The sequence below is a fragment of the Pristiophorus japonicus genome, chromosome 20 (assembly GCF_044704955.1).
Source record: "Pristiophorus japonicus isolate sPriJap1 chromosome 20, sPriJap1.hap1, whole genome shotgun sequence".
Lineage (NCBI taxonomy): Eukaryota > Metazoa > Chordata > Chondrichthyes > Pristiophoridae > Pristiophorus > Pristiophorus japonicus.
The window spans coordinates 99133508-99147915 of record NC_091996.1 but is presented as its reverse complement, the minus strand read 5'-3'; positions in this window follow the sequence as shown (position 1 = coordinate 99147915).

Here is a 14408-nt window from a genome sequence, read left to right as displayed (position 1 = left end):
TATTGTCTATACGACACCAGTTCCACTCCACCCCACCCTTTTCGAAGTACTCAAACCACCAGCCATTATCTCTTGTACAGACCTCATCCATTTGATGCAAAAAGATAACTGACTAGGAAACTGGACAATCCTGACACAATGCAAGGCAGGTAATAGCTCATTACCACACTATCATCGAGTAATGGCCGGCTGGCCAACTAATAACCCTGACAAAAGGAAATATCTGGAAACCATGTCAGGACAAGGATGTAGTAATTAACTCTTTATCTGTATTCACTGACTGCGAGACAGAGCCAATACACAGGGAGAGGCCATAACCTGGGTTTTACTGTATAAATATCTCGTGAAACTGTACCATTGTGGAGGTGTTCACTTAGCCATTGACTGAGTGTGATCTTTCCCTTGCTAGCAAGTAAATTAAAGAAACTTCTGCCGGAGCTGAAGGTGTCTGAGTCATTTATCGGTGGTCGAGATTTCGACAATTACTTCTTGGAGGTTCCATTGAGATGCATACTCTCTGCCCTGTGAGTAAAATGGATACAGGCATAGTGCCTCTCCAGTGAAAGGCTTCAGTGGCCAAAACAAGGTGAGCCTTTTGCTCACAAGAGGTATCTTCACTGTTGAATCGCATATGTAATCTGTTGTCCACAGGGGAGGTACTGCAATCTATGAGACTCGACATTTAAAAGCTAAAGTTATTTTTTATGTCATTTCTTTCTCAGCTTGCAAGCAGAAGAGATCTGGTTCTGGAAATATCTTGAAACAGCCCGGGGAAGGTTTCAGTAGGTAAGGTAGAAACAGCGCTATTAGGGGAAAAAAAGGTTCTTAAAGGTTCTTATGTGATAAGATTAGGAAAAAAGAAAGCGCTAATCGATGAAAGGTTCTTATGTGATAAGAGTTAATTAGGAAACGGTTCTTATGTGATAAGAGTTAAGGTAATGGGACCATAAGTTTTATAAGTTTCATTAGGATAAGTTAAGGACTCGGTCTGTAGTGGCGTACAACGCAGACTGAGAATTGATTATTTGTTTAGATAGAGTTTAAGGTTATGATTTGTGTACTCGCGTGAATGTTGTTTGTCCTAGTTGTCCTTGTTATACTGTTGTGTGCAATACCTTTGTGCGACATTGCAATTAGAGAAATGGGAAGAGTCACTAGGGAAAATTGTGATTCGGAAAAAAACAAGGATTGATTGAGAAAAGAAACAGTAACTGATTGATCAACTACGGTTGGTTCGTGTCAACATATCTCACACACCCAGACTGAGCCCGAAGAGCTTTTTCAGGTCACGTAGCGGCCAGGAGAAGTGGGCGTAGAGAACTCGGTTGGCCGAAAGGATTGAGATCAGAAACTGTGGAAAATCTTAATCATCCAGAATGGGTGCAGGAGCAGGTGAAACACCACCAAAGGGCACACCAGCCTATGTCATGCTCCAGAATTGTGGTCAGTCTTCAATTGACCAAAAAAAAAATGGGTAAAGTGGACTAAGGGTGAAAACAGGCCATTTCCACCCGATGGTTCATTTAATTTAGAGAGAACAACATGTCTAGAGGAGTATCGTATAAACAGAGACCCAGGTAGAAGAGGTAAAGAAAAAAAAAGGAAAGTAATAGAAAAGGCCTGGGTTCCGATTCTTCAAGCCCACGTAAAATTAACAGAGGAAGTAAATCAATATGTAAAAAAAAAGAGAACCTGATAGTGACTTATGGATTCAAAAAAAAATAAAGCTGGCCAACAAAAAAAAAGCTTTATTGAATGGAGAGAGACTTTTGTGAATGTCTGTCTTTGAATGAGAGTGCTTCTGTGTGTTTTTCCTCATGTGTCTGAAAACCTGTTTGGAAAGGTGGTGCAACTGCCTGTTTGTTTTAACTCCACCCACTTTTTCAAACAGAGTGAACTTTATTTTAACCCTTCATAGTGTTGTCCTGTATGTGGGAAGTTTAAGACATTTTAAGTTAGAAACGCAGGTGTGGATTTATTCGGATGAGAAGTTACGGAGCTAGGAAATGCACAAAGGATAGGTTTGTTGAGACATGGTCCCGGTTAAAAAAAAAGAGAATTTATTTGACACGCTCACTTACGTGTCGAAAGAAGACACGCAATCATTGATTACATTGGGTTGAAAGACATAAATTTAGTCTAGGAGTGAGATAAAGAACGGGGAAGGGAAGTTGTAATGCCTTTTTTAAAAAAAAGCCTTTGTGGGTCTCTCAAGGTGCAGGCTGGGGGAGTACGCTCCCATTGTCCTTGGTATAAAATCTTGACGCGAAAGCTTCTAGCTCAGTAAGAGGATTTGTTTTTTTAGATAAAGAGTGGCAGTACAATAGTTGAATTGGGATTTTGAGATATTTCAGGTGATCTCCTTGATCAACATTTTGGGTGTATTGGAAAAATCTTGGGTTTGGAAGCCTTTTAATACAATTATAAAACAAGTACTTTACATTCTGTGATCTGGGAATCACTAAAAGCATAAATGAGAAGTCCGTGTAACACACCGATTCTTCCGGTTCAGAAGACAATAGTGACAAATGGAGGTTTGTCCAAGACCTACGAGCTGTGAATGAATCTACTATATTCTCACAATGCTTAAAGAAGGATGTGGAATGAATTATCCCGGAATGCTTTCCAGAATCTTAAGCAGTCCCTCACTTCAGCACCAGCCTTGGGATTACCAGATTATACTAAGCTATTCAACTTATTTGTTCATCACAAGTCGGGTTTTGTACAATCTGTTTTGACTCAGTTACATGGGGACAGGCAGCGACCGGTAGCATATTTCAGTGTCCAACTAGACCCAGTGACACGCGGACTACCAGGATGTCCTCCTTTGTTGGCAGCAGCTTATTACGCTATACAACAGGCTCAGACAATAACTCTAAATCATCAGACCATTCTATACATCCCACACCCTGTCGAGATTTTACTTCTAAATGTGCCATCCAACACCTAACTTCTGCAAGAACCACTAAATATGAAGTTGAACTGTGATCAAATCCGAACCTTATCATCAAAAGATGCACTACCTTAAATCCAGCCACTCTACTCCCCACGGAAGAAGACGGCGAACCCCATTCATGTGAAATGGTAACCGAATTAGTGACTAAACCACGTATCAATTTAACAGATGTACCAATGTGTAACCCTGATCTAGTGTACTATGTTGACAGATCAGCCCTACGAAATGATAGGGGCCAACCTAGAGCGGCTTATGCAATTGTAACCCAGTTTAATGTTGTTGAAACAGCCTCTCTTCCAGACTCCTTTTCAGCCCAACAAGCCGAATTGTTTGCGTTAACTCGAGCCTGTATTCTGGCTGAAGGACAAACAGTTAATATCTACACTGACTCCAGGTATGCTTTTGGGGTATCACATGATTATGGACAAATTTGGAAGATTCGCGAGTACCTGACTTCTTCAGGAACCACTATCAAAAATGCAGAACAAGTGGAAAATCTCCTGCGAGCCATTCAATGTCTCTTGAAACTTGCCATTATGAAATGCCAAGCATATACAGGCCAGTCGAATGAGGTGGCACTTGGGAACGCCAGAGCTGATAATGCAGCTAAGTCAGCAGCTCTGTCAAAAGGGGGGATGCAGGTGTCATTGTTCCCACTAAGGAACAATAATTGCTCAGACCAGCCACCCACTATTAATGACGTGCTGGCCTTTCAGACACAGGCCAGTACGGAGGAGGTGGTGACCTGGACGATGGATCAATGTTATAAAAATCCAGGATGAATATGGGTTCACCATGACGGCCGCGTGGTGGCCCCTAGATCTTTACTTCCATGGATTGCCCGATGTGTTCATACATTCACACATACGGGCAAAGGGGGTATGGCAGATTATATTTTGGCAACTTGGTATGCACCAGGTATTTCGGCAATTGTGAAACAAATTTGTGAAAATTGTGTTACCTGTCAGACAATGAATCCAGGTAAGACGGAAAAAGTAGAATCTGCCTCCCACCCAAATCCAGTTGGGCCTTTTGTACATTTGCAAATGGATTTTATTGAATTACCTATGTGTATGGGATTCAAGTATGTATTAGTTATTGTAGATGTGTTCTCTAGATGGATTGAAGCCTTTCCATGTAAAAAGGCCGATGCCACGACTGTTGCTAAATGTTTGTTAAAGGAAATTGTACCGCGCTTCGGAATCCCTGCTAAGCTTTCTAGTGATAACGGGCCACATTTCACGGGAACTGTTATAAGAGAAATGTGTAAAGCTTTACAGATTAATCAACGTTTTCATTGCAGTTATCATCCACAATCAGCTGGACTTGTTGAAAGATATAATGGAATGCTTAAGCTGGCAAAATTATGCAATGACACTGGACTGAAATGGACAGAACTGCTGCCCTTAGCTTTGATGGTAATGCGATTTGCAACCAACAGAACAACAAACCTGTCACCGCATGAGATAGTTATGGGACGTCCCCAACGACTACCTTTTACAGCACCATTTACTGCAAAACAAATGGACATCCACAAAATGGAGGAAAATATGTTGAATTATTGTATTGCACTAACCAAATGTATTTCCAGCTTTCATTCACAGGTAAAGGAAGCTCAAGTCAAGCCAGCGGAAGGGAAGTGTCATAACCTGGAGCCCGGTGAATTCGTTTATATCAAATTCTTTAAAAGAAAAAGCAGTCTGCAGCCAAGATTCGAAGGACCATACCAGGTCTTGTTGGTGACCAATACTGCAATCAAGGTAAAGGAAAGACCAACATGGATCCATGCGTCCCATTGCAAACGGGCACCCGACCAGGAGGAAGGGAAGAAGGAACCAGAGGAACAGAAAAAGGAAGACTGAATAAGGAACTGTACGGACTATGGGGACTGATGGTGCTGGGCTTGACAGGGTTTTACTTCGCATTATTGATTATACCAGGGGTACAGACCCGCCACCGAAGGGAACTGTAGGTAAACGTATTTATGGCACTGAGTTATAAGTATGCTCAAGAAAGAAACTTGTCGAGTTGTTGGATATGTTCCCATGTACCTGTCCACTCTGAAGGGGGTATTCCCCTGAGATCGGTCCCCTTTAACGAATCAGAAATGGTAGAATGGTTGATAGTGCAAAATAGGACAAACCTAACTAAGGTGCCAGAAATGAAGGATCTAACAGAATGGAGGTCAGCAGGGTATAAACTTACAGCCTTCCAGGGATGGTACCAGCCCAATTATAATAATAACCGTCAGCCTCCCTTCCTAAGCATTACTCCCGGAATAGGAAATCCTGAAGGTATAGTATGCCTAGTGAGTAATGAGATTAAAGGACCAGAAATGGGACGCAGCAAGTGTTCCCAAATGACTAAATGGCAAGCCACAACTAATCCCACTGATGGGAGAAAGATAGCAACCGTTGGCTGGACAATGGTCCATAACAAAGCCCCAGGTGAAGGGTGGGAAGGTGAGACCACTCGAGTATGGATGGCGCGAAAGGACCAGGAGCTGACGTCCCATAATTGCACCTACTTTATTTGTGGCCATAAAGTCTACCCATGGTTACCAGCCAACTGGACAGGGTCCTGTTACTTAGGATATGTGGTACCCTTTATCAGATCATTAAAGACTCTAAGGGATGCCTATGGAAGTCATAGATTTAAACGGGATTTGACATGGCTAAACGGAATATTCAAGGTAATGGTGCCACCCTATGGAATAGCATCAACCGAATGGAAGTTACGGGAACTGGCTAACTTAGTCGAATCAGTAGCCAACGCAACTTCCCAAGCCTTTGAAGGGGTAAATGATGAAATGGTAGCTATTCGAACAGTGGCTCTCCAAAATCGTATGGCCTTCGATTATCTCCTAGCCAAGGAAGGAGGGACATGGGCATTAATAGGTGGAGAATGCTGTACATATATCCCGGATAAATCAGAAGAAATCGGCAGTCTAGCTGAATACATTAGGAAAAAGGTAATAGAGTATAAACAGACAGTTGGCCAGGACGGTATCACCTTGTGGGGTTGGGTATCGGGATGGTTAGGATCCCGAGGGAAATCTGTGTGACAGGGTTTGATCATATTCCTGCTGATAGTCTTCGCCCTATATCTATTACTTGTCTTGGTTAAGTGTTGCTGTGCCAGGCTGGGAAAAACCATGTTACCTACCGAGACCACGGCTAGAGTTATGGTAGCAACAACTACTGAAGGCTCTTGTGTGGAAATGGAAATAGAGAGACTGTACAAGATCAGAATGGATTAAGTTGTCCTTGTGAAGGACAAAATGGGGGAATGTGGAAATGTATTTTTATCTAAGCTGATACCACGCGGTATTTTTGTGCCCTTTTTAATATATAGCAAAATGGAGTCCTGGTCCTTCCAGAAATTTCTGCAACAAGCAGTCGGTTTGCATAAACAGCTAAACCTGGCTTGAAATGGCTGATAGCCACCAGACGGCTAGGAGGCAAGTCCTGCTGAGACAAGTACCCCCCATGATGCTCTCCTATTGTCTATACGACACCAGTTCCACTCCACCCCATCCTTTTCAAAGTACTCAAACCACTAGCCATTATCTCTTGTACAGACCTCATCCATTTGATGCAAAAAGATAACTGACCAGGAAACTGGACAATCCTGACACAATGCAAGGCAGGTAATAGCTCATTACCACACTCTCATCGAGTAATGGCCGGCTGGCCAACTAATAACCCTGACAAAATGAAATATCTGGAAACCATGTCAGGACAAGGATGTAGTAATTAACTCTTTATCTGTATTCACTGACTGCGAGACAGAGCCAATACACAGGGAGAGGCCATAACTTGGGTTTTACTGTATAAATATCTCGTGAAACTGTACCATTGCGAAGGTGTTCACTTAGCCATTGACTGAGTGTGACCTTTCCCTTGCTAGCAAGTAAATTAAAGAAACTTCTGCCGGAGCTGAAGGTGTCTGAGTCATTTATCGGAGGTCGAGATTTCGACACTGCCAAAATGTATCACTTGCATTTATATAGCACCTATCATGACTACCAGACCATGCCAAATCACCTTACAGCTAATGCAGTACTTTTTGAAGTGTAGTCCCTGATATAATATGGGAAACGCGGCAACCAATTTGCGCACAGCAAGCTTCCACAAACAGCAATCTGATAATGATCACATGTGTTTTAGTGATGTTGGTTGAGGGATGAATATTGGCCAAGACACCAGTGAGAACTCCCTTGTTCTTCTTCAAAATAGTGCCGTGGGATCTTTTACATCCACCCGAGAGAGCAGACGGGGCCTCGGTTTAGCAGGTTTTCCGAAAGACGGACAGTGCAGCCTCAGTACTGGAGTGTCAGCCTAGATCTTTGTGCTCGAGTCCCTGGAGTGGGACTTAAACCCACAACCTTCTGACTCCGAGGCAAGAATGCTGCCCACTGAGCCACTGCTGACACTGTCAAAGTTACTTACCATGGTAACTTGGGATGGTAGTTGGCAAAGAGCGGAACTCATTGTGTACAATCTCAAGCATTTCATGCTATTTTCATGGAATAATGCTGAGGTGACATCCAAGTTCTGAACATCAGAATGCTTGTTTTTGCAAGATTCTGTAGCACTGTTTCAGTCTGTTGAAATCCTCGTCACTGGGTCAAAATTCTGGACCTCCCTATCTCAAGGGCAACTAGGGATGGACAATAAATGCTGGCTTGGCCTGGGTGGCATGCAATTTCTTTACGTCAAAGTATTTGTTTTCTCAAGTTTCTGTAGTACTGTGTCAGTCTCTTGAGATCTTTGCCGCTGGGTTATAAGCCGAGACCGCCCTCCCTCAAGGGCAACTAGGGATGGGAAATAAATGCTGGCTTGTCCTGGGTGGCATGCAATTTGTTCACGTCAAAGTATTTGTTTTTACAAGTTTCTGTAGTACTGTGTTAGTCTGTTGAGATCTTCATTGCTGGGTTACAAGCCGAGACCGCCCTACCTCAAGGGCAGCTAGGGATGGGAAATAAATGCCAGTAGCTTTGAACTGATGGGAGCTTGCTGTGCACAAATTGGCTGCTGCGTTTCCCAAATTACAACAGTGACTCCACTTCAAAAAAGTACTTTTGGTTGTCAAGCGCTTTGGGACGTCCGGTGATCGTGAAAGGCGCTATATGAATGCATCGCCTTCTTCTCTTCAAATATCAAACCAGATTCATTTGTGAGTGTGATACAGTTGCACTCCTCCCATCATTTACCAACATAGAAATGGAAACGCCCCACTGGAATTTGTTTGGTCCATGCAAAAGGCATCAATACCACTCTATAGAATGGGTTTGTTGAGTTTACATAGAAACATAGAAACATAGAAAACAGGTGCAGGAGTAGGCCATTCGGCCCTTCGAGCCTGCACCACCATTCAATATGATCATGGCTGATCATGCAACTTCAGTACCCCATTCCTGCCTTCTCCCCATACCCCTTGATCCCCTTAGCCATAAGGGCCACATCTAACTCCCTTTTGAATATATCCAATGAACTGGCCTCAACAACTCTCTGTGGCAGGGAATTCCACAGGTTCACCACTCTCTGAGTGAAAAAGTTTCTCCTCATCTCAGTCCTAAATGGCTTACCCCTTATCCTTAGACTGTGTCCCCTGGTTCTGGACTTCCCCAACATCGGGAACATTCTTCCTGCATCTAACCTGTCCAGTCCCATCATAATTTTATATGTTTCTATGGGATGCCCTCTCATTCTTCTAAATTCCAGTGAGTATAAGCCTAGCCAACCCAGTCTTTCTTCATATGTCAGTCCAGCCATCCCGGGAATCAGTCTGATGAACCCAAGCTGCACTTCCTCAATAGCAAGCATGTCCTTCCTCAGATTAGGAGACCAAAACTGAACACAATATTCCAGGTGAGGCCTCACCAAGGCCCTGTACAACTGCAGTAAGACCTCCCTGCTCCTATACTCAAATCTCCTAGCTATTAAGGCCAACATACCAATTGCCTTCTTCACCGCCTTCTGTACCTGCATGCCAACTTTCAGTGACTGATGTACCATGACACCCAGGTCTCGTTGCACCTCCCCTTTTCCTAATCTGCCGACATTCAGATAATAATCTGCCTTCCTGTTTTTGCCACCAAAGTGGATAACCTCACATTTATCCACATTATACTGCATCTGCCATGCATTTGCCCACTCACCTAACCTGTCCAAGTCACCCTGCAGCCTATTAGCATCCTCCTCACAGGTCACACTGCCACCCAGCTTAGTGTCATCTGCAAACTTGGAGATATTACACTCAATATCCAAATCATTAATGTATATTGTAGATAGCTGGGGTCCCAGCACTGAGCCCTGCAGTACCCCACTAGTCACTGCCTGCCATTCTGAAAAGGACCCATTTATTCCTACTCTTTGGTTCCTGTTTGCCAACCAGTTCTCTATACACGTCAATATATTACCCCCAATACCAATTCAATCTTGAAATGTTTGGTTGCGATCGCATTGGCTGCGAGTCAGTCAGTCCCATTATCTGAGGTGTGTGAGTGGGTTGGATGAGCAGTAATGCCCTTCCACTCGATAGTGGGACGTCTGAATCAATTGTCTTCAGTCCTGCCAATGCTTCCCCCTAAGGAGCACAACCACGGGATCATGCACAGATCGTGAGGTCCCACAGAGGCCTCTCACTAACGCTGCCACTGGAAAAAATATCGTGCATATGTAGCAAATTCAAAGAGTCCGCGCAGGGAAAAGAAATTCGAGGGAACATTTCAAGGGATCGGCGCTCTGCCGTGGTCGCCATGTTTTTTTTACGTCTGACTTCCCGATCAGTCGGACAATTATGGCCCCGGGTTTGGCCGGGCTGCCAATGGGCAGCCTGTCACCCCCTTCTTGGATGCCAGGCCGCTGGCCCAGCCAAAACCCTCCTGGGTGGCCCATTGGCCCAACCTAAAAAAAATGGCTGTTTCTCTCCCCTGTGAATGAGAGGAGAGAGCACGGTGGCACACACACAGACTGACATCACCACCATTCTGCCGCTGAGCGACTCCGTCCCAGTCCAACTTCCGCTCCTCACCGGTATTTACTGCCGCACGTCCATCCCCATTATGACCGCCTTCTGGTCTACTCGGGAAAAAACCAACAAACACCTGGATATCGATCAAGAGTCGACCGCTTCTGAGACAGCGGTAAAAACATTTTAAAAATCATAAGTTCGGCAGCTTTCTGGCAGGACCTGAATTTCGCCCCCCAGTCCAGACTCTCCAGGCCCAGGGCCTCTCAGACAGTAGGAGCCATTCGAGAGACAAGGATGTGATGGAGCGGGAGAGATTTGGAAGCTGGTGCTGAGTGAGGGGCCTCTCAGACGACAGGTGTGCCCTTGTAACCTGTCGGGTATCACTGGGTGCCAGTGCCATGGGCAGTGCTGTGTGTGTGAGACCATGCTGGCAATCGAGACTCACTCTCACATCAGTAACATCAACAAGAAAGGGTCAGGTCCAAAGTGAGAGTCGGGAGGTCCAGAGCAGTTTCAGTTCCCACCGATTGATTTATTGGTTAATTTATCATCTACACATTAAACATATAAAAGCATTGACAATAACGGAGGGGGTTTCCCAGTTGGCGATGGTTCCGTTGTGGAGCAGGGCTTCTCAGAGTAGGACCTGAGGGAGTACTGGGTGCATGGCTCCCCTCCCCTCCCCGAACCCTCGGCCCCCATCCCCTGCTGCTCCGTATCTCTGAGCCTCTGTCCATGGCCGGCCCAGCTGAGGGATGTCTGTGCACAGTTTTGGTCTCCTTACCTAAGGAAGGATATACTTGCCATAGAGGGAGTGCAGCGAAGGTTCACCAGACTGATTCCTGGGATGGCAGGACTGTCGTATGAGGAGAGATTGGGTCGACTGGGCCTGTATTCACTAGAGTTTCGTAGAATGAGAGGGGATCTCATTGAAACGTATAAAATTCTGACGGGGTTGGACAGACTGGATGTGGGGAGGATGTTTCCCCAGGGCTGGGAAGTCTAGAACAAGGGGTCACAGTCTCAGGATACGGGGTGGGAAATTTAGGAGCGAGATGAGGAGAAATGTTTTCCCTCAGAGGGTGGTGAACCTGTGGAATTCTCTACCACCGAAGGCTGTGGAGGCCAAGTCACTGAATATATTTAAGAGGGAGATGGATAGATTTATAGACACAAAAGGCATCAAGGGGCATGGGGAGAAAGTGGGGATATGGTGTTGAGATAGAGGATCAGCCATGATCATATTGAATGGCGGTGCGGACTCGAGGGGCCGAATGGCCCACTACTGCTCCTATTTTCTAAGTTTCTATGTCGAGTGACCCGGGATTCGACGATTCGGCCCCTTGCCTTGTTCCAGGTGAAAGTAGACCAGGGGATGGGGTGGTGAGCCCGGTTATCTGAGCTTCCGTACAACGACAACGTGCATTTATATAGCTCCTCTAACGTAGTAACTCGTCCCAAGGCCCTTGACAGTAGCGTGATCCAACAAGGTTTGACACTGAGCCACATGAGGAGATATTAGGACAGGCGTGATCAAAGAGGAGAACGTTTCATCCATTATTAGATTGGCTTCCCAAATGAATCATCAACTCAAACGTTCTCAAATATTCGGCACATCAGTGCTGGAATCTTGCCCACGTGGCGAGTATGGGTTTGGAGGTGGGCCCGCTGTCAAATTGGCCCTGTTGGGATCCTGCTCTGACCCCGCCTGTGTGTTAGTTTCTCAGCTGTAGGGTCTGCGTGTGGATCACAGACCCGACACCAAGCGGCGGGCCACTCCATTCAGGTACTTAACAGGTAGTTTAGTGCTATTTAAGAGGATTAAAAGCAGGTACGTACAATGTTATCAACCTTTCGAAAGGTGGAGTTTGGTTCTCTGTGACTATTGCTTTCGTAAGTTGACTGCTGCAGAAGTGGTATAAAAGCTACCATTTCACAGCTGTTCACTTTCCAATGTTAGAAGCTGAAGCCTTCAGGATTTAGATGCAACCTTTGATCTGTATGCAGGTTGGAAGTGTTTGCAGTGAACTCTCTAATCACTGTCACCTCCTTGGAGCAACCTCTCGCACCATTGACCGATCGCTTCTGTCATTTCAAACTCACGTGCCATCTATTTCAGCAGAATCGGTGCCTTTGATCCACAGAATCCCACCATGATCAGCCCCAACACCAACATCACTAAACACTACTACTACTAGTGGGCAGTTCCTTGTCACAAGGATGACACTCTTCACACCAAAAAAAGATGGACTCACGGGTGCTACAATGAGTTACGCCTTAAAGGGTGGAAGGTGCCTGTGTGTGGATTTTTTTAATGTTTGGTGACTGTTGCACACCAGCTGCCACAGGGGCTTGACAGAGCTAGGTCTTGGTCCAGTGGCGAGGATTGACCAAGGCGACTGGAGACCAAGCTCTGTTGTGCCTCCCCTGGGCCCGACCCCGCTGCTGTTATATGCTGTCCCACCCCACTGGGCTCGACCTCCGCCCCTTGCTGGGCTTGACCTCCGACCCCCACTGGGCTCAAATGTCTTTTGGAAATCCATGTACACCACGTCAACTGCATAACCCTCATCAACCCTCTCCGTTACCTCATCACATGACTCGATCAAGTTGGTTAAATAACAAATCCATGCTGGCTTTCCTTAATTAATCCACCTCTATCTACCTGACCCTGAATTGTCCTTGATTAATATCTCTAAAAGCATCCCCACTACTGAGATTAAACTGACTGTCCTGTAGTTGCTAGGTTTATCTTTACATCCTTTCTTGAAAATGGTGTAACATTTGCAATTCTCCAGTCCCCTGGCACTACTCCCATATCTATTATGGCCAGGACCTCTGCGATTTCGGCCTTAAATTTCCTCAGCATCCTCAGATACATCCCATTCACTCCTGGTGATGTATCTACTCTAAGGACAACAGTCCCTGCTTCTCAGGTCTCCACATAATTGAAGACCCTCATCCCCGGTACCCTTCTAGCCAATCTCCTCTGCCCTCTCTCTAAGGCCTCTTTCCTAAAGTGTGGTGCCCAGAATTGGACACAATGGAGGCACTTTTCAACAGGATTCACTGGCTGGAGATCTGAAGCATGGGCCCTGACCGATTATTCTGCCAGCGAGCTGTAACATCTCCCACCCCCACCCCACAGATCCTCCCACAGACCCCTCCCCACAGCCCACTCCCCACAGCCCCCTCCCCACAGCCCCCTCCCCACAGCCCCCTCCACACAGCCCCCTCCCCACAGACCCCTCTCCACAGCCCCCTCCCCATAGCCCCCTCCCCACAGCCCCCTCCCCACAGCCCCCTCCACACAGCCCCCTCACAGCCCCCTCCCCACAGACCCCCCCCCCCACAGACCCCCCCCCACAGCCCCCTCCCGCAGACAGCACCAAATGGAGACCAGTTAACTTAGCACGGAGCAGCCATGACATCTCGGTCTTTCTTGACATGCACGGCTCACCAAAGAGTGAGATTAATCACAAATGATTTCAACAGACATGGCCCTTACCCCAGCACGTAGTCACACCCACTCACTGTGGATTCTGGAATGGCCACACTGAGTTGGGGCCAATTCGGCAATGTGTTTTACTGGCAAGGGGCTGGAGGAAGTGGGAAGGCTCAATAACTGGCTGGCCAATTAGAACAGCCGAACTCAGGGTCTTGATCTAAGGGGCCCAGGACTTTGTCACATTACCATTTGCCAACGTTTACTGTTTACTGAAGAGCCATGAGCAGGCAGCGAGCTGGTTGGGAAATGTTGACAGTGACTGGGTACTGGGGGGTATGTAAGGACATTTACTCACTGATACCCCATGAACTCAGTCGCTGACCACAGCTGAACACTCACCAAGGCCACCGTCGAGGTGGTCATTAACCAACTTGACAAACTCTGGCTTCAATCCTTTGTTGGCTTCCCTTCAATGATTAATCCTGCGGCTGGAATTCAGCCTTTGATGGAGCCTAACAGCACATCGCAGAGTGGCGGGGTTAACCACAACACCGAAGAGGTCTGAGGATTTCAGTTAGATGGTCGGCGGTCGATCGAAGGCACCAGTTGACGGACTGTGCGGTCCAAGTCACTGAATCTCTTCAAATGGGAGCCTGGTCAGGTCTTGGCTGGGGTGGTGATCTTGGCATACAAGAGGTAGGTATCAAGTAATACAAGTCATGATCAATGCCATCTCCTAAGCTCATTTTGATCACCTTACGTGAGGAAGTTGCCATATTTTGTTCCCCCTTGGTGTTTTATTCTGGTTTATCACCTCTCTCAGGAGATTACACGGCACCTATGAATTAGGAGCAGGAGTCGGCCATTCGGCCCCTCGAGCCTGCTCCGCCATTCAATAAAACCATGGCTGATCTTCGACCTCAACTCCACTTTCCTGCACTGTCCCCATATCCCTTGATTCCCTTACTATCCAAAAATCTATCGATCTCTGTCTTGAATATGCTCAAAGACTGAGCCTCTGGGGCA